The sequence below is a fragment of the Euprymna scolopes genome, chromosome 23 (assembly GCF_053919585.1).
Source record: "Euprymna scolopes isolate OS-2025 chromosome 23, ASM5391958v1, whole genome shotgun sequence".
NCBI lineage: Eukaryota > Metazoa > Mollusca > Cephalopoda > Sepiida > Sepiolidae > Euprymna > Euprymna scolopes.
The window spans coordinates 57759849-57782094 of record NC_136504.1 but is presented as its reverse complement, the minus strand read 5'-3'; the positions used below and the strand labels follow the sequence as shown (position 1 = coordinate 57782094).

The window sequence follows — 22246 nt, the reverse complement described above, 5'->3', positions numbered from 1 at the left end:
TATCTCATATAGAGACCAAGTGTTATTCTTGATTTCTGAGAAGTTTGACTGAAGTAAAATAAAACGAGTAATATAAATGTTATACATAGTAATACACAGACAATGTTTCACCATATCACAGTTCTTCAGTGTGGTTAAAGAAATATTTGAAGTTGATACAGAAACTGTTTTGACATGTCTGCTATGCTATCAGCACTATCAGTAAATGTGTTTTTATATACAATATAAGCTATATTAATTTATGAAGAACATGTCATTATCATTAGTGGCAGCTTGCATCAAAGTGCTCAATTTACGAATTGGTTGAGGAATGTGTGGTAACCACCAATATATATATATATATATATATATATATATATATATATATATATATACACACACATTTCAGCCCAGTGTTACCCGGGTGTTTGGAGGTGTATGTTGAGAAAAAAAAAGCTGTCAATTTTTTTTTTAACTTTGACCCCTATTATGACCCCTTAAAATTTGTTTTGGGCTCAAATCAAGTTATTGCGTTAGATCCATATCCAAAGAACCTATATCTAAAATTTCAAGTGTTTAGACCCAAAATTGTCGGAGGAGTTTGGTAGAGTTCTCAAAGGTCAAATCGTTGAACTTTGACCCCTTAACAGTCAAATTTCTGGCCGAAAACCGATCAAAGATTTTCCCAAATCTCAGTACCCTGTATATTAAATTTTGAGTCTGTAGACTTTAAATTGACAGAGTTATTGCGTAGGGAAATGTACACAGACACGTTCACTTATAACACACACACAAATATTGCATAATCATGTTAACACACCGGTTTTTGTTAAATCACCGAAGTTAAGCAATGTTGAGCATGGTCAATACCAGATGGGTGCCCAATTTGAGAATTCCAGGCACTGTATGTAGGAGGACGTCAACATCTTCCCTAACAGGGACATACATGGGATTGAGGATTGCTTGTGAATTTCATACTCCCTGCATAGAGTTAGTGTTGTCTCCATTTCCACATATATAATTTGAGGTTGCTATTTTTCAAAAGTATGATAACCAATGAAATATGAGGTTAATACGAAATTGCTGAATATGGAAGTAGAACAAGTCAATACGGAAGTAGAGCAAGTTACATTTTCAATTTGTCTTTACATAAGCAGTAATTTGTTGCTACACAGTCATGAGCATGTTTCGGTCTTCTAGTGTTTAGCAACTAGAGACCCCTTCAAGCAACAATGCTTATTTTGCTTAATTTGAGAATTCCGCTTTTGTAAATAAGCATTGTTGCCTGAAGAGGACTGTAGTTACTAAACACTAGAAGACTGAAACATGCTCATAACTGTGTAGCAACAAATTACTGCTTATGTAAAGACAAATTGAAACATATATATATATATATATATTAGTGGTGACTTCCAGGTTTTGCAACTTTTCATGAGTCTTATAGCCAAGATTACAAATTAAGAATATCTATTAAACATTTTCCATCAATTTTTTGATATTAAAAAAGTGTTTAGGTTTATGATTGATTTTGACTCGATACATAACAAAAAAAAAAATGTCTAATATGAGATTCAACCAATAATGATGTAAAATATTGAAACTGAAGGTCACAAATCAAATGAAAAGTGTTTTTTTAACCTACTTCAATGAATTAGTGATAGACTTCTTTTTTTAATCTTTACATAGATCTGAAATAGTTTATGTAAAATAAACAAATATACAACAAAACAATTTTTAATTTTACTTTTCTGTGATCTACAAAAATTATTGAAATTAAGGTACCTAGGCACTGCTGGGATATCCTACTAGTAATAAATACAATATACACCAACCTACTACATCCGTGCTGATGTTTTACAAAAAAAATTATTTTAAGCAATTATAATAAACTTGTAGATTAATAAGTCTTAAAATGCAAAGATGTCTTTAAAGCCATGTTTTTTGTAAAACTCTTCAATAACATTTTCTGATAATATTTAATCGAATCACAATATACATTCTCACATTTGACAGATCATAGATTTAAAAAGAAAATGACGTCAAACAAGATAAGATTTGACAAATTTGTTTTGTAAAAAAAGCTGAAGGTTATTAACTAGGACTACACCTTATCTAAAAGCCATGTGGAATGAGATACAAGTAAAACAAATAAAATATAAAAAAAAAACAGGGTATGTTGTCATAAAAAGATATTTTAAATTAAAACAAGAATCTTTTGGAAACGAAATGGGTGACAGTCATTTTAAAGATTACTTGAGGATCTTAAAAGGATTGTGAAATCTTAAGGTATAAGGGACAACTGACTCATTAAAATTCCCAAATATCAGACTTTGATTTATATTTTCAAGTTTTCCTATACTCAAATATTTTTAATATCTGAAGAACAAAGATATTCTGACTCCTAGCATTTTTATGAGTCTTCTTCCAAAAACTTCAACTGCCATCTTGGTCTCAAATTCAAGAACTTTGATCAGCAATCATCTCTTCATTATGAGGTGAAGCAAAACTAGAGTTGCAGCCAAAATCTCAGCATGTTTTTACCGCTATCCGACACTTACGGTCAGTTTTAGAGAGGTGGGGTAGAACTTACTTACGTTTGAGCAGCAAAGACTGAAGCAAACTAATCCTAAATTCCATGAATGAGAAAGATAATATACCAATTGATGATTCAAAATTTTTTTAAAACTCTGGTGTCATATTGAGGCATATGTGCTAATATATACAAGCAATACTGCTAACCATATCGGCACAACAGGCAAAAGGCTGTATACATGGAATCCCATCACAAACACTTTCAAGAGAGACTTGAACATAACCTTTTTTACAAGACATTACACATCTTTCCACTTTTGTTATCTATAAGTTTTGATTCTCTTGCTCATCTTCCTGGGTTCCTTCCTCTAACCCTAAATACTCTTAATGTGTGCAAACGAGTAAGAGCAATAACTTTAGAAAAGATTTTTTTTTAATCACATATGCATACAAGGGGGGGGGGAATCATACGATCGCAAAAAATGTATTTAAAGATTCAACTGTTGTAAGCAGAAAGCCAAACGAATCATATAATCACCTCCTGTCTAAGAATAGAGAGACAGTAACTAAACAAAATGACAAATTTAAGTCATTTTGCGATATAACGAGTTTTAGGAGAACCTATGCCTATCAAGTGGGAATATATTCTTGGCGAAATGATTTAGACTTAAATCCGATGATTGACAACATTTTGCTTGGCAAATATACATAAATTTCAGTGGCAGGAATATCACTAGACTTCAACATTCTATTTCTGCAAATTTGTGGATCCATTCAGGTCACTTACTTGAAAACTCTGAACTATCTGATTTAATTCTCAAGAACAGTCCCCCTCTCCCAATAAACCTATAAATGTAGTTCATAAAACTGTTGGAGATTAAACAGTAAGCAATCAACAGGGCTGCTGCAAGATTACCTTTCTACTTCTATCTATTCTATTTAGATATAAAAGGCACTTTGCATGTATGTTTGTATGCGTACGAGTTTGTTCCCTAAACTCGGAAACTGCTGTTCCGATTATTTTGAAATATCACACAAATGTACTTTATGTGTCTGGGTGTATCCTTAGATAGGTTTCCTATCAGAAGGTCTCTGAAAATCGATAATCGAAACAATCTAATAAAAGGAGTAGACCAATTTTGATCAAAGTTAACATTCTTATACAGCCTAATATCACAAGTGCATTTGAGAAGTTTTATAATCATACAAGCAGAACAGCCAGGCATATAAAAATCAACAGTAGGTTCTTTAATAAGACGGGGGAACGTTTGAAATGAAGGTTTCTGTTTAGAGCAGCTCTCTTCCAAAACTCATTTATTAGTTAATTAGTTTAAAACAGTTTTATATACACAAATATATCAAGATATATGCAAACAAAATTTCTACTTATATATAAAAATCACTTTGTCTGCATGTGAGTCCATTCCCTATGGTCGACATTTTTTATATTTCACACAAATGTACTTGGCGTGTTTGGGATTGTTCTTAGATAGGTTATGTATTGTAATGCCTCTAATAAATCAATAATCAAATAAATCTGACTAAAGAAGTAATCAGATTTTTATCAAAGTTAACAGCCTAAAATCACAAGTACATTAAAAGTTTAATCATCACACAAGCAAAAGGACCCACCATATAAAATCAACAGTAGGTTCTAATAAGATGACCGTGCATTCGAAATGAATGTTTCTGTTAAGAGTACAATTGAACCATGATTCTTGATTTTTGCATTTTAGACTTTAATTCAAGCCATTCTATTTATAAAAATAATTTTATGAAACTAGCAGCAGGTTATTTACAGTGTAATGTAGACTACAATGTATTGTGGTCAAAGTCAGTGCAGGGAGGCATGTGATACTTGCTCCTAGTGCACTGGTGTGGGTTTCTGGCTAGAGCAGGCAATCAATTTGATTGAAAAATGGGCAATTTCACCGATTTCAATGACAAAAGTATTGAAAGTGTAGAACATTCGCTGATCCTCATTCAATGCCAGGCAATGTCGAGTCTCCCTACTAGTAGCTTATAACTGAGCGATCAAGTCAAATTGTTTACTTTTGCTGAAAAGATGTTAATATTTGGGGGGGGGGGACAGGCTAATTAAAAATTGCTGCTACCAAAAGAGAAAGCAACATAGAATTATTTTTAACACAAAAATAATAAAAACATTGATTTACAAAAATATTTAGAAATGTTCGATACACGTCATGTTGAAGTCCTAAAAAAAAAAAAAAAAGAACCCGTTTATGTTGTACCCGACAATAAACCATATGTTTTTTTTTTATTATCGTTTTCAAAATTTCGCTTTAAAAGACAGAGTTGCTAAAAAAAAAAAAAAAAAAAAAAAAATCGCCATTTCATTGTATTAATACTTTCACTTTATTTACTTAAAATTCTTTCAATATCTTATATATGTTATTTATTAGGTTGGTGCAAAATTAATGTCGTTTTTTGACGTTCACCTATATATATATAACATTTTTACATCAACCTAATATTAATGCATTTTAAAGATATTCATTTCCAAACAAAATGGTTGTATTTTTGGTTTTTAAAATATGACTATTTTAGTAAAACTACCTTGAAATCTAATTATCCAAAGTGTTTTATACTTGATGGATATTGCAAGTTAGAAAAGCATTTCATCCAAGGCATGAAAATTGTTAAACAAAATGTTTTTACTAGAGGCTTTAAAAATAAAGGTACAAGATTCAATTTGAAATTTATTTATTTTCAAAGTGCACTTTTATAAATTTTACAAAGTAAGGCATAAAAATTTAATTTAAATTGAATCAAAAAATTACCTTGGATTTATTTTATGTAATGTGCATTCTGTTGCACTTAAAAAAAAAAAAAAAAAAAAATCATTGGAATTTTTTTTATCTATATCATTAATTTCTAGATGAAAGATAATATTTTTAAATTGCAACAAAATGTACATTACATAAAATAAATCCAATGTAATTTTTTGATTTAATTTAAATTTTTATATCTTACTTTGTAAAATTTACAAAAGTGCACTTTGAAGATAAATAAATTTAAAATTGAATCTTGTACCTTTATTTTTAAAGCCTATAGTAAAAACATTGTTTAACAATGTTCATGCCTTGAATGAAATGCTTTTCTAACTTGTATCTTATCTTTTTAAGATTATATTTTAAAACTTGCCTTCTCTATTTCAGTTTGTATTTCTCCTCACACCACAACTCATTTTTTGCAACTTCTTTGTAATACAGGTCTGAATAATGAGAAAATCTTAATTTTTTTAACAAAAACTTTAAAATAACTTTTTTTAGATTAAGTTTTTTTAAACTTCTTTCAGAATAGAAAATCTTTAAAATTTAATAAGGAACATATTTCATATAGGTTTCATTAACAAATATTCAGTACATAACGAGAAAAATAGAGATGAAAATTTCAAAAGGAATGTATAACTGGTTACGGTCAATAGTAGTCCTCGCCAGCGAAAGTCTTTGTTATTCTATTATTATTTAAACATTTGGTGTCCTGCTCTTTCCCGTGAGGACTAATTATTGAATCTATTAATTATCATTTGAACTCTGAATCGTGAAATGTAAATTATTGTACTGAATCTTGCATGCAACACACAGTGTGTATAAAGATCATAAACAAAGGTCACCTAGTTACCAGCGACTTTCCCTGGATTACTCCACTTACCCTCAATCCCGATCTTATATGAATGTAAATACCCTAAACTAAATCGATCACCAGAAAAATCTTACCCCTTCACTGTAGAGGTCTTTAGATACTAAAAGAAAAAGCTTCTTTCTTATGAGAGGATTGAAAATGCTCAACAGAATAAATTACTTATAGTAAGAAATTATTAACATTAGATTTGAAGATGATCATGTTCTAACCTGCAGGGAAGCAGTCCCATGGTAATGTGTTCCGCAGGTGGGAAGCCCTTGCAAAGAAACTATCCATGGAAATTCCTCCTGACGTTAGACACATTAGGAAGAAAGGAAATTTTTTTTTGTCATTGTGGTAAAATAATGTTTTTGATAACTTGCTAAACCATGTCCGTTACTGAAAAATGTTATGCCACCTCCCCCTTTTCCAGCATTTTTTTTTTTTCTTTTTTTAAATAAGACATGGTTATAAGTAAAAAAGAAATTTGTTTTGGAGGAATGCCAAAACCCTACCGAAAACCATTTCATTGGCCAATCAAGATATGACCCAAGATGTCAGCACCCTTGTCATTAGGTTTTGATGCCAACTAAAAGCTAAACATGTTATCTTTGGGTTGTCCTTTGTTTCCTCTCAAGAGCAACTTCGAATGACCTGAGATTTTAATGTCGTAAGAGTTTGGGGAGTTGCGGGAGAGGGAGAGTGCTTCAATTCTTACACCTGGTTAGTGAAGAACGCATAATCAACTATTCTGTTTGGAATTCTGCCAAAATCTACATTACAAACAGACTCTTGGAACGCAAAAAAAAAAAAAAAAAGAAAAAGGAATACTCTCCCTCCCTCCCATTCCAAACAGGAAAGGTTTGAAAACTAAGAATTTCCAAATAAATAAATAAACTAAAAAATAAATAAAAATAAATGCTTGAAATCTTGGCTTTTGGTTACAGGGTGGGAGTAGGGTCATAGGACTTCTTTTATATGCGAAAATCTATATATTTATAAAAGTGAAATTTTCTGTGTGTATATATATATATATATATATATATATATATTTTAAGAAAAATAGAAAAACCGAATGAAATTATTAAAAAATCAACGTTTCGTCCTTATTTCAGAAGACATCTTCAGGATAATTGAAATAAAAATGTAAGAAAAGGAAAAGTCATAGATCGTGCGAAAAAGACAGTTTTTGAATCCTACCCATGTCGGGAAGGACAAATATGTGTGCGTATGGGAAGGTTGGGTTGTTCGATGTCTATATATACACTTTTAAAAATGCATTAAAATAAATATGTACATTTTTTTTTTTTTTTTTCTTCTTCTGCAAAACTACTCATTTTCCTGAAACATTCAAGGAAAAACGGCTAGCCAGGATCCACCCTGATACCTTGCTCTTTGATTATTATTTTCCCTATGCTAGGGGTTAAATGGTAGAAGCCTTTTCTTTGCGTAATAGTATTAGTATTCAATATTAGTGCTGATTCTAAAAGTCTTCTTTTAGCTTTATCTATCACGTATTTAATAATTTTCGCTTGATCTAAATTAAATGAGTGATCGTGTTCTGCACAATGGCAAAAGAGTGCATTTAGGGCGTTACCATTCCTTATATCTCTTCTGTGCTCGTTAAGTCTTAATTTCAATTTTCGTTGTGTTTCACCTATGTACGCTTGTTGACAGTTGTTACATGGGATGGAATATATACCGGCATCGGATGTGAGGGTTTTGGGAGAGTGCTTGGTAGTTTTTAATGTCTGTTTTATGGTTGAGGAAGTTGTTTGTATCAGGTGAAAACCAAGTCTATTAAGAGTGTCGTAGATTTTTGTATTTTTGGTGTGGGTGGGAATGAAAAGATGTCTGTTTAATAGTGAGGTATTTGTTTTATTTTTCTGTGTGTTTATATTATAGTATATTTTCGTAGCTTTTTTCTTTGCGTAAGAAATGAAATAGGATGGATACTGTAGTTTTCTTAAAACATTCGTAATATATTGAAATTCATCATTAAGATAGTGGGGACTGCATATTCTAAAGGCACGCAAGAAAAAAAAAAAAAAAAAAAAAAAAAAAAAATCAAAAAATGCCTTAATCTACTCCACAAGCACTTAATCAAAATTAAAGCCGACCTACCTTTTTCCTCAGATACACTAATACAAATCATAAAACTCATCACTGATAGAACCTACTTTCAATTTAATAATACTTACTACAGACAGAAATTTGGACTCCCTATGGGTAACCCCCTTAGTGGTGTACTAGCCTGCTTATTCTTAGAATTCTTAGAAACCAACTCTTTTAAACACAGACTTCCTAAAAACTCCACATATTTTAGATATATAGATGACATTCTTATTTTTTTCCCTAAAAACACACAAATAGAACAAATTAGAAATAAATTAAATTCAGCGGAACCATCTATAAAATTTACACATGAATCCGAACAAGACCACTCCCTAGCTTTTCTAGACATACTCCCCATCAGATCAGAAACCGATCTGAGTTTCAAAGTACATAGAAAGACCACACACAAAAACGACTATATTCATTACTACTCGCACCACAATGATAAAATAAAGACGGCATGATTATTGGTTTTTTCTTGCGTGCCTTTAGAATATGCAGTCCCCAATATCTTAATGATGAATTTCAATATATTACGAATGTTTTAAGAAAACTACAGTATCCATCCTATTTCATTTCTTACGCAAAGAAAAAAGCTACGAAAATACACTATAATATAAACACACAGAAAAATAAAACAAATACCTCACTATTAAACAGACATCTTTTCATTCCCACCCACACCAAAAATACAAAAATCTACGACACTCTTAATAGACTTGGTTTTCACCTGATACAAACAACTTCCTCAACCATAAAACAGACATTAAAAACTACCAAGCACTCTCCCAAAACCCTCACATCCGATGCCGGTATATATTCCATCCCATGTAACAACTGTCAACAAGCGTACATAGGTGAAACACAACGAAAATTGAAATTAAGACTTAACGAGCACAGAAGAGATATAAGGAATGGTAACGCCCTAAATGCACTCTTTTGCCATTGTGCAGAACACGATCACTCATTTAATTTAGATCAAGCGAAAATTATTAAATACGTGATAGATAAAGCTAAAAGAAGACTTTTAGAATCAGCACTAATATTGAATACTAATACTATTACGCAAAGAAAAGGCTTCTACCATTTAACCCCTAGCATAGGGAAAATAATAATCAAAGAGCAAGGTATCAGGGTGGATCCTGGCTAGCCGTTTTTCCTTGAATGTTTCAGGAAAATGAGTAGTTTTGCAGAAAAAAAAAAAAAAAAAAAAATGTACATATTTATTTTAATGCATTTTTAAAAGTGTATATATAGACATCGAACAACCCAACCTTCCCATACGCACACATATTTGTCCTTCCCGACATGGGTAGGATTCAAAAACTGTCTTTTTCGCACGATCTATGACTTTTTCTTTTCTTACATTTTTATTTCAATTATCCTGAAGATGTCCTCTGAAATAAGGACGAAACGTTGATTTTTTAATAATTTCATTCGGCTTTTCTATTTTTCTTAAAGCATAACGTCAACCACCGCTGGTATTTTTTCATTCCTTATACATATATATATATATATATATATATATATATGTACATTTCCCTATCAAACTACTCTGTCAATTTTCAGTCTACAAACTCGAGATTTGACATAAAGGGTATTGAGATTTTAGAAAATATTTTTAATCGGGTTTTGGCCAGAAATTTGGTTGTCAAGGGGTCAAAGTTCAACGATTTGACCTTCGAAAATTTTACCAAACTCCTCTGCCAATTTTGGGTCTAAACACTTGAAATTTTAGATGTAGGTTACTTAGACACGGATCAGACTTTTTCATTTGATTTGAGCCCAAAAATGTTAAGGGATCAAAATTGGGGTCAAAGTTTGAAAAAATTTGACCTCTGCAGTCTCTACCAAATTACTCAGCCAATTTTTGATCTAAACATTTGAAATTTTACATAAAGTCTATTCAGACATATGGCAAGCTTTTTAATTGGTTTTTAGCCGAAAATTTGGCTGCCAAGGAGTCAAAGTTCAAAAGATTTGACCTTTGCGGTCTGTAGCGAACTATTCAGCCAATTTTGGGTCTAAACATTTGAAATTTTACATAATGGGTATTCAGACATGCAGCAAGCTTTTTTAATTAGTTTTGGGGCGAAAATTTGGCTGCCAAGAGGTCAAAGTTGAAAGAGTTGACCTTTGCAGACTCTACCAAACTCCTGTCAATTTTAGGTCTAAACATTTAAAACTTTAGATGCAGGTTACCTGGACACGAGTCAAACTTTTAATATATACACACACAAAGTTATGAACAGTACATAGGGCCCGATCAAAGCCGGGCTGAACTACTAGTCTAAAATATTTATAACATTTAATTTATGCGACCATATATGTGTGTGTATGTGTGCACACACATACATTTCTTATCTTAGCATGGCTTACACATTATTATATTTATTATTGATCAATTATTTAAATAATCGAATGCTAAATCAACTTTGTCAACATCATTGTACAGTCTTAATTTTTGGCAAAGGTCAAAACTTAACTGCTCAACCTTGAGAGGTATAAAAATTTGTGCCATTTAATTCACAAAAATGTACAGATGCAGCAAACTTGAAACTGAAATCAACGTCACTTTGTGTTGATTTGACATGGAATGATTCAATAACAAAATTTTTTTAATAAATTTAATCATGAAATTTAATCTACTAGATGCATTTTGGTTTCTTCATACATAAATCAACCATTTTAATCATTTTTTTTTAATAATAAAAAAATTGGATTTGTTGTACAATCGATAGAAATTCGAAAAAGTGGTTAAAAATCATATATAACAAATGTTACCAAAGGCAAGATAAGTTACTCTTCTACCTAGCTGGATAGATGTTTAGTGTTTTTACTTAAAATATAAAATCTTTATTTGGCTCAAAAGACAAGTAATGTCAACTAGTATGCAAGCACAAGAGAAAAAAAAAAAATGGCTGCATAACAAATACATTGCAGCCATTTTTCTTTGTACTCATATATCAGTTGACATTCCTTGTTTACTCTCATTAATGATGAAATCTTGATCAACAGTTATTAAGTCATAAACTTTCACTTTCCTATATGAATTTTCAGTGTTAGATGCAATTATGTATGATGTAATGACCGATTTGATATGTTATGTTAACCGTCAACTTTCAGCTGAAAAAACAAAAAAAAAACAAAAAAAAAAAACATAGAAGTTGAGGCAGAATTTCCATAAATTCTCTCTCATATATATTTTTTACAAGGTGGTCACCACTTATCAAGGCCCGGAAGCCACTCAGGGATAAGGGTTATTGCAAGTACAGTACGTTAGTGTGGAGATTTAATAAAGTGTCTACTTAAGTGGCGGTTCATCAGGAATTTGTTTACGTTTGACTTGAAGACATCCAGATTGTAGTCAGGTGGGAAGCAGGCAGACGCAACAGAGTTCCACAGGCGTGCAGTTCTAAGAAAGAAGCTTTGTTCATGGAATCTACATTTTGATTTAGGCACAGATAAAGAGTGGGGAAAATTTTTGACAGTGGATTAAGCTAAACGGGTGTTTTTTGTAAAAGATTGGCGAGGGGGGGGGGACCAGAGATTGGAGTTCAGACGAGCACCTGCCATGGAAATAACGATAAAATAAAGATAGGCTCGCAACGTCTCTTCTGTGGGAGAGAGGTTGCAGGGAAGAGAAAAGGGCATTCCCCACTAAGCCACAAAGTCTATTTTGTACTCTGTCAAGGCAGGATAGGCTGTTTTTAGCAGCTCCTGCCCAGATATGGCAGCTGTATTCCATCCTTGGACGTACTTGCCTTTTATATAGATGGAGAATTGCATCAGTAGTGAGATATCTTCTGGAGCGGTAGAAGGATCCCACCATCTTTCCAGTGACCTTGGCAACAGACTTGATGTACGTGTTCCATTTCAGATCAGGAGTAAAGGTCAAGCTCAGAAGCTTGTTAAAACATGGGGCTTCTCCTAGACGAGAGTCATCCATTTCAATTGATGCCAGATGGGGATCAGAGCGTTGATGATGTAAACATAGGAGTTTGGTTTTAGATGCATTAAAAAGGTAACCAGCCACATCTTCCCCCACTAAACCACGCGCTTGAGATCAGAGGAGAGAGAATCAGAGAGAACTTTATCATTTACAGCCTTTGATGTGTTACCGTAGATGGTCGTGTCATCAGCATAGATGTCAATGAATGATTTAAGTATGTGTTCAGGGAGATCATTGATGTAGATCAGGAAGAGAGTTGGGCCCAAGATGGACCCTTGAGAGACTCCAGCATTAATACTGCAGACCTCTGATTTTTGTCCATCGACCACTACTCTTATGAGCCTATCAGAGAGAAAAGATTTAATGATAGAGAAAACATTTCCAGTTATACCGTAGCTGGAAATCTTGTGAAGTAGGCCCTTATGCCATACCTTGTCATATAAAGGGTTCATTTTAGGGCAATTTGGATATCATTTTTTGGATTTTCCAAGATAAAAAACTTCTCTATAAATTTTCAGCTTTAGAACTTGAAGTGAACTTGAAATGTATGAGAAAATGTTAATACGTAGGTGTTTTTCAGAAAACAGCCAGTTAGTTTTTTTTTTTTTTTTTTTTTTAATCTGTTTTTTTTTTATGTAAAATTCATATACATTGCCACAAGCCAGATTTCATATTTTATTTTCAAATGCACAGAGACCTATATTTTCAGGAAATATAGATTGGAGTAAATCTGGCTTGTGGCATTTTGAAATCTTAACAGTTACTTGTCAAACTTTTGGCTAAGTTCCCAAAAATCGGCAAAACTTTTGATTGAAAAATCTCATTTTTACATTTGATGGTTCCAAATTCTATTAAGGATTAAACTAAGTAAATTAGATACATTTATTGTTTGCTCAGAAAAAATTTGGTTAAATTAGTTCATTTTTTTTAAGGTCTTGAAAAGTTTTTGGGAAATACAGCTTCTGTAAAACTAGTAAAATAATGTCATCGCAAAATTCATATAATTGCCAATCTTTAAAAGTATGCCATTTTTTATCAAGTTGAGCTGGAAATTCTAGTTGTAGAAAAACTAAAACTCAATGTTTAATAATAGTCATATTTGGGCTATTTCCATCCTCCAGTCCACTGTGTGTCAGTCGGAAATTCAAAGTGCTGAACCAATATAAACTTGTATATGAACACGTTTTACGAAATAATTAGTTTTCTACAAACACAGCTGTTAGATTTCTTACATTTTTGTTGTTTTGCTTGAATTGGCTTTTGGTCCTTGGGGCTACCAAATTTGCTAATCAGCACCGGACATTATCCTCTTGATCTTTAATCACATTGTGGAAAGAGTGGTAGTTGACAGACTAAGACTTGAAGTCTTCATTAGAGCAACATCCACGATTTAAACACAGTTTTGTTTCCTAATTATTTATACATCATTCATGGCAACAACAAAGTAGACAGCAACTAAAATAACTATGCATATAATTTATATTTATATTATAAAGAAAACACCATTAGAAGTACATATTTTAATTCTTTGGACTACTGTTCTTATCTTGAGCATTATTTTCACATTTTGGTTGATGTAACCTCCAATTTTCTTCACGCATATCTTGCTGAACTCTAGAATATCTCTGTTGGACTTAGGAATCTGTGCAGAATTTAGAACAGTGTCCTTTAACCTATGGGAGTAGCATGCTCTCATTCAGCCACCCATGACTGGGTAGAAGTTCTAAGGAATTCACAATTGTATTCTGGAGTGTTGCCCGCAACTGAAGATTGAACCTTCAACCTCCACTAAAACTAACTTTACAACCGACTTTTACCAAGTACTTTATCCACTATGTCACGAGTCCGTCTTACAGAAAATTCTAGAAGAAATATTAGGAGCCTTAAACCTATTTTATTTTCTAGATGTACAATCTTACTAATTATATGTCACTATTACTGCATATTGTTACTATAACACACATACATATGCCTGATAAAGCTTGCTACTTTGAAACAACAACCAGTCTAAACAATAGACACAATTTTGTAACAGTTGGAAATACAAACCAAAATATGCAACTTCCAAGCTATAAGTGTCAAAGAAAATTAAAAAAAAAAAAAATGTGAGACACATTCATTAACGGTATCATCTTTTGATCTATTAGACAGCACCTACTTACACATTTAATCTTCAATTTTATTTGTTTTAATCTTGGCAATAATTTGGTTGTTTTGTTTTATGGCATATCAACACTTTTCAGGCTATTGAATGCTCAATCTGATCGTTTTGCTAAAAGTTCTTTATATCTTCAAATATTTATTCATGATGTTTGGTTTGGTTGTTTTGTAGAGGAAAATTTTTGTTATTGACTTTACAAAATATGATTGAGTTTTGCAAAGGGAAAGGCAAAAAACAATATCAATGTTTGGTGCATTTTAAGGGGAGGAAGACGGTATCTTCAGACAGCCTAATCTGGTAGCACCAGGTCTCGGCAATGAACATCGGCCTTGTTACTTTAGTTACAAAAAAAATAAAACAGATGTCTTATTCACATCACTAGCAGGACTTTCTGATCACACAAACTTTTGAGATAAACATCTTGATTAATAGCACGAACAAGTAGAGAAATAATCTGTATACTATGTACAAGGTAACATAATTACCCTCCCTAAACTGCTTAATATCTTCAGAGGAAAATATCAACCTGCTACTATAAAAAAAAAAAAAAAAAAAAAAAGTTAAAGAAAACTGTTTGTTGAAACCAATGCTACCCGTTCAACCTAAGATGCCGACTGTAAAAACAATGTTGAATACATTTGTCAATGATATGTACACATTCAATAACTACTCTTTTGTAGGACGCCAACCCTTACTCTCAGTTCTGCTTCACTAAAAACAGAAGGACATACCTTTAACCAAGTGTAAAATAAATGAGACACTGATAGTCGATACGATGGTAGACATCTTTAAAGTGCAGACTCAGAAAAATTAAATCATTTTCTAATAGCAAAACAAAAACCAATAGTTTTCGCAGACCTTAAATACATTGGAATTGTTAGTGAAGCAACAGGACATATTTTATGTTAATTTAAAGAATTCAGAACCTGTTTGCCGACTTGATAAGAAAATATATCCTAAAAGAACATAAAATGACAATGAAAATAAATAACTGCTTTCCATCCATAGACACAGCCATGATCACAGATCATACAACAGACAGACATCTGAATCAACAATGCCTAGCATGCTTTCAGTCATCTGCAACCCCACATCACAATAGACACTATAGTCTGGATCTATGAAGCACTTGTTTGGACGATCCTTCTCTACGGTTGCGAGACCCAACCTAGGAGAGCTGCGGATCTCGAAGGGCTGGAAGTGCGTGACTTATACTGCCTCTGCCGAATTTTGTGGATCCACTGGCACTATTTCGTCTACAATACTCAAATCTGGACATGGTGCATCGTCATCACGCTAAGCCAATTTCTTTTAAAGAGGAGACTTTGCTAGTTCAGCCATGCTGTGGGTCGAAACCCAGGAAAGTTCATTCAAGAAGCAATAGTTCCAAAACCACTCCATGGTTGGCGAAGACACTCGAGAAGCCATCTGAAGATATAAAATGTAACATGCGACCACAACTGAGATTGAACTCACTACATGAGTTTATAGTGTAATTCAAATTTTGTCTGTAGCTAAATACTTGATGCTTCGCTAGGTGCCTACCACCGCTTAAGAGAGGCCCATCTACCCTCGAGAGAAGGATAGACCACGCCAGTTTCCCAACCTGGTATTTTACCTCCTGGTACATACAGCACCTTACCTTCCCAAATGGTCACCCATCTGGTACTGACCATGCTCATCATTGTTTAACTTCAGTGATCTGACAAGAACTGGTGTGTCAACATGATTGTGCCATTTAGAGATAAGATATGGTTATACACCATCAAAGCCGATGTTGAACTTTGCTCTAGTCCAGATCTACAGTGTTTGCCATAAGTCTCTGGATGGCTGCTCATCACTATCTTGGTCGTTGTGAACTGCCGTACAGAATTTGCATTCATCCAGGATGCTATATGTTGTTGGACTAACTCCTGACATTCTTACAAGTTTGACCTCTTCCAAACCCTATGACTTCCAACTCCACTCCTAACATCAAACAAAACCCACAATAATTAAAAATAAAAAGCAAAAAAGGTGTTCGACGATTACAGCGACATAGTGAACTGAATCATAGACGTAGACATTATAGACAAGGATTTTGTCTGTAGATACTGTCATGTTAAGTGAGAAAACCTGCAAAGAACACAACTATAACCTAAAAAAAAAAATCCATGACGTAATGAAGAAAGAAAACATAACTAGTGTCGAAAGATCACTCATTAAAGTCATACTGGAATTCCATTAACTGAATGTAGACTTTAAAGGACTAACTATTATCTATGCATGGTAACAAATATTGCAATGCATAAAAATATGACAAGTAAAAATGTCACTTGTTGCTTAACCCAACTATTTTCAATCTTTGGTGTGCTCGATACGATACAAATCGACCAGGTTACCAATCATCTTTCAGAAGAAATTACAAAGCACCTGCACGAAAAGAACATTGAAATATCAAAAACATGTTGATAAACAGCCGGAAGGTAATGGACGAATAAAGAAGTTAAATGGCATGGAATTCCCATTACAGATAGTTTGACTGTTTTATGGTATATCAACCCTTTTCGGGTTATTTAATGACGAATCGAGTCATTTTGGAGAAATTTTTTAATGTTTCAAGTTGTTTATATCTTCAAATATTTATTCATGGCGTTTTTTTTGTTTTTTTTTTAAAGTGTATCAACCCTTTTCAAGTTATTTAATGCTGAATCTGATCATATTGGAATTAATGTTTTATACTTCAAGTTTTACATATTTACACAGAGATTCCCAGATGCCAGAAAACCTACTCTAATAGCTTCTTCCCTCGGACTGCTAGATTTTGGAATTCCCTCCCAGATTCCTGCTTCCCTGATTGTACTGACGTGCAGAAGTTCAAGTGTACTGTAAACAGACATCTTGCTGCTCAACTCCCTACATAGTATCCCTGCAAATTATGACCCATATAGTAGCCCCCACCCCCACCCCACAAAGTGGCACTGTGCTTTGTTTAGAGTGAAAAAAATAAATCTGAAAAACTTGGTGGCGAAAATAAAAGAAAAAGAAAATTAGAGTTGGGGATCATTTTGCATATAAATTTAATGTAAAAAAAATCCCTATTTTAAGACTAGCTGGGGATAATGATCACCCACTTCCTGACTAAATATTTTAAAGAGCATATAACCATGAAGGAAAATAAACTGTGCGAATGTGTGGATGGCATTTTTTTTTCATGCTTAAAAAAAAAAAAAAAAAGAAAAAGACAAAACCTACTTATTTTTCATTGCTTAAAAGTATGATGGTAAAAGTGAGGCCCTACATCCTGTATTAATTCATAATCGTCATAGTTTCATCAGAAACTTTAATATAAAAAATGCCAATGCTAAGTCATAGAAAGACATGCCTTCACTTAAAACCCTACAAATAAGTCCAAGAGGCAATACAAAAAACATAAAATAAAATAAAAAAAGAAAAATATTTTTAAAAAGAAAATGTCAATTTTACTTTTCCAAAGTAAATAATTATTTTATTTGTTTTAAATGTATATTTCTAATAGACACCTCCACTAACAAAAAACACACATACACACAAACTGATTTCCAAGAAATTAAGCAAATGGCCAAGATTAAAATAAAAATTGGTTAAATGTCCTTAGAATCGCTACCTGGCCAGAAGTAAATGACCATTTTACATTAAATTTATATGCTAAACTGATTCCCTACTCTAAATTAGATTAAAAAAATAATCCATATTATTGTAACATAAATATATTTTGTTTATGCGTATTATTATCTGTAATATTATTATCATTATTCTGTAAATAAAGAGAGACAAATTATGAGTACACTAAAGCAAAGGTTAAACAGTAATGACGGATATTCCCCCCCCCCTGAAATTGGATTAAAAAAAAAAAAAATCAATTGATTTGCTAACAGGAAAACGGAACGAAACTTATTCAGGTAAAAAAAAAATGTAGTTCTGATCTTAACACTTTACTGCAGTTTCATGGATCACTCAAGCAAGAGAAATGTATCAATGAAAGTTTAACCTACAATTAAAGAATAACGTAAATCTTTTGAAGAATTAAGGTGTAGCGGTGGAAGTTTACTCTTTGAAGTACAAAAGTGTCTAAAATTGTTTACATGCATATGGTTCAGGGCAGACTTTCAGTTGGATTAATAAGTACAAATGTATATTTTTGAGCCAACCAGAAAGATCCGCATGAACAATATGTTATTGGAGATCCACTTCAGAGACTCTTGAACATATATAAAAAGGTGAAAATTTAATTAATCTTGTGTTGAGTAGGCAAGGTCTTACTCACGGCTATTCTATCCTGTGAATATTTCATAGCACTTCCTCACTAGCTCAACTAATTAATTACTTCCTTTTTTTTCTATTGCCTTTTGTTGTATTTGAATTTCTTTTGTATAGCGCTAACACGTTCTTGAACATATGTTTGCATATCTGAAGTCCTATCTAACTAATATTCTGGTGAACCAAGTGCAAAAGAAATCCAGACAATTGCACTTAAGGGAACAACAAGGATACTAAAAAGAGCTCTCGGTTGGTTTCAATAAAAAGCAGGGCAATGTTGGCAGCTAGTTTGGCTGCCCCATACCCAGTGTTACAATCTTCAAAGGATGAAAATTAAAACTGCTATTCAAAACTCATCTTGAGGTCTTTTGTATTCACCAAAGCCTATATTGCCTTCTTGAATCCCTTTTGTTTTGCAAAAACACTTATCCTCAGAACAAGTATTACCTTTGCACACCACCTGTTTTGATATATAAATAAAATACTCTTTTCTTACTCTTTATTTCTGTGTATTTTCCGTATGGCCTTTCTATCTCACATACTTAAAAAAAAAAAAAGTACATCTATTAATTCCTATTTCAATTACCTAAATTACACAGATTGAAACGGATTTCAGTATGCTGGGCGTTCATGCTAGCTTAGATAAATACTTTTGCAGTTTTAACAAAAAAGTTACAATAATATCAGAGCGTCTCCATTAACACTGAACATCTACAGAATGCCAACATCAATATATTACATATGAATGTATGATTACATACGAGTCCTCTATGAAATTTCCACAGGTCCCGCTAGTGTATATATAGGTTAGTGTTGGGGTGATTAATCAGAATCAAAAACAAAAAATTGAAACATTTTGGGGTATCATAATCAGATAAAATTGTGTCAATTTTTAAATACCAGAAACGATTCTTTCAATTGCTTTTCGTTTCTCCTTGTTTAAGACTTAACTAATGATGAAATAATAATGTCAAGCATGTGAGTTCCATTATAGAAGTGTTAATTTAATTTTAATAAAAAATCAAGTGCGCTTGAAAGCCAAATCACAACGCAATATTAGGAAAATAAACAAATATTTTACTTGCTTGAAATTTATAGTTTATAAATATATTTCGGAGACAAACTCCATTTTCAGTATGTTTTCTTTTTTCTCTTCTTTCTTGCTATGTTGTAAAGTTAGAGAAAAAAATCTTAATGCATATTTTATTTATTCAAATTAAATCCACGTTTCTATAATGGAACTCCCACCCTTGACGTTAATCTCGCGTAGCCAATGCCACGTTCTAACATTTCAAAATACAACCGCTGAGAGACTTTTCTTTCTCCAACTTTACAACATGGCAAGAAAGAAGAAAAAAAGAAAGAAAACATACTGAGGATGGAGTTTGGCTCCGAAATATATAATAAATTTCATCTGTCTGTTTAAATGTATGTATGTACGTTTATATATACTTTCGTTTTGAAGCTTGACCCTTGGGACGACGAATATCGAAAAATTTGCCAAAAACATTAATTCTTTCACCCTCAACTACGAGGAGCATGGGGGGGGGTTGTCGCTTTTTTTGCCGATATGTTTAAAAGTCATCTCCTCTTTTCGATTGTCTAGCCTTAATTTAAACCTATGTCACTTCCGGTTTGGCGATGGGTGCAACAGCTAACATGTCACATTATATTTTTCACTTTCTTTCCCTCCTTCTGCGCTCGTAATTCTTTTTTTTTTTTTTTGCTCATCCAATACCTTTACACACACCTCCACTTTCTTTTCCACCTTCGCATACAGGTTTGAGCCTGCCTGCCTACTACAACTTTTTTTTGCTCAACACACACCTATAAACACCCGGGCAACACCGGGCACCCAGGCTAGTATATTAATAAACTATAAATTTTAAACAAGTAAAATATGTTTATTTTCCTAATATTGCATTGTGATTTGGCTTTCAAGTGCACTTGATGTATATTTTATTTTATTCAAATTAAATCAACGTTTCTATAATGGAACTCACACCCTTCACGTTAATCTCGCATTGCCAATGCACGGTTCCAGCATTTCAAAATACAACTGCTGAGATACAACGCGCGGATCTTTACTTTTAATATAAATTATAAATTTCAAGCAAGTAAAATATTTTTTTTTATTTTTCTAGTATTGCGTTGTGATTTGACTTTTAAGCGCACTTCATGCGTATTTTATAATAATTATGTATTTTTAACTATCAGTAAAACTAAAATCTATAGTTCACTCTCACCCACAAATGTATTTTTACGTTTCTGAAAAATATATGCATATATTACATGGGTATTTACGGTAATCCGAGCGTCCCCCTGCCCTCCAAAAAATTTATAGGTAAATATTTAAATAAATCAAAATCAGGAAAAATATTGAAACCGTCCCATCACACACACACACATATATATATATATATAGTGATTGGACAATTTCAATATTTTCCCAATTCGTTTAAAATATTTTAATATTATTGGGTTATATATATATATATATATATATTTCTATAAATGTTTTTTTTTGTGCATTGATAATTATATTAAAAATCCTTTTTTCTATTTATTTAAAAAGAAAATACAACTTTCTTATATATGGATCATGGAATTGCATTCAGTGACAAAAGATCTAGCTAATTTGCATATTCTTTTAAATATTCATTTTAATTAATTCCCTACTAGTTTTTCCGGTTTTCTTATGGGATGATCATCTATTATGTGCAATCATATTCATGCAGATATGCTACTTGATTTATACTTGCGTAATATTTGCATAAAAAGTTTATAGTAAACACAAAATTCTTTCCATATATATTTATGTACATGTATATATTTTTGTTTAAAAAATGTTACCTACCAAACTCCTCATAGAGTGTTTAGTCTACAGACATGAAGCTTCATATATAAGGTATTTAAATCCATGTGGAACTTTATATTTGGGTCTTAACTCTGGAAAATTGATACAAAAGTGAAAATTTAAAAAAAAAAAAAAAAAAAAAAAAAGAAAAAATGAAATTTGCAAGGTGAAGGTCAAACGCTGGCATTACAAATATGCATGCATAACGTAATAGCTATTAGTTCATGTTTTAATTTTTAGCCTTGCAACAAACATGTCAAAGCTCAGTCATTAATGGCAGAGGAAAAAATAAATTGAAAGCTAAACATTTTGGTTTCGATTCTCGGTGGTGGAGCACAAGTATATTTTTTTTATCATCTTTAAAATCATTATTATATATTGAGTCCAATATAATAATAAATACAAAATCTGCATTAATCAAAATATATTTAAGCATATTTTACTGATCGTTTTTACTGAAATTCGAGGGGGGGGGTAGTGATGCTTTTTATGTAAGTATTGGAATATGGCATTAGATCCAACATTATAGCAGGTAAGATGATGGGATAATATGGTAGTGGTATGTTTGATGTAACTATTAGTTGCATTCTTATAGGAGTTACATTCTTCCAAAGGGCATTTAAACTGATAGTCGACGTTGATGTGTTCAAGTGGTTTTAGTTTTTAATAATTAAATTTTGAGTTTTTAATAATTTTTAATAATTAAGTTTTGAGTTTAAAATTTTTT

At 32.3% G+C, this 22246-nt stretch overlaps 1 protein-coding gene across 3 annotated transcripts in view; it reads right to left on the bottom strand.

The window, feature by feature from the left end:
* The window catches only part of LOC145245923 (mitochondrial coenzyme A transporter SLC25A42-like), an 87290-nt gene that overhangs the window by 57684 nt on the left and 7360 nt on the right, over nt 1-22246 (bottom strand). Inside the window, exon 1 of one of the 3 annotated variants that reach the window (XM_080107665.1) lies at nt 21520-21540. The exons of the other annotated variants lie outside the window; for them this stretch is intronic. The gene's annotated coding sequence lies outside the window, so the exon portion shown is untranslated. Of the gene's footprint in view, nt 1-21519; nt 21541-22246 lie in introns of those variants that run through there. 3 annotated transcript variants of the gene reach the window in all.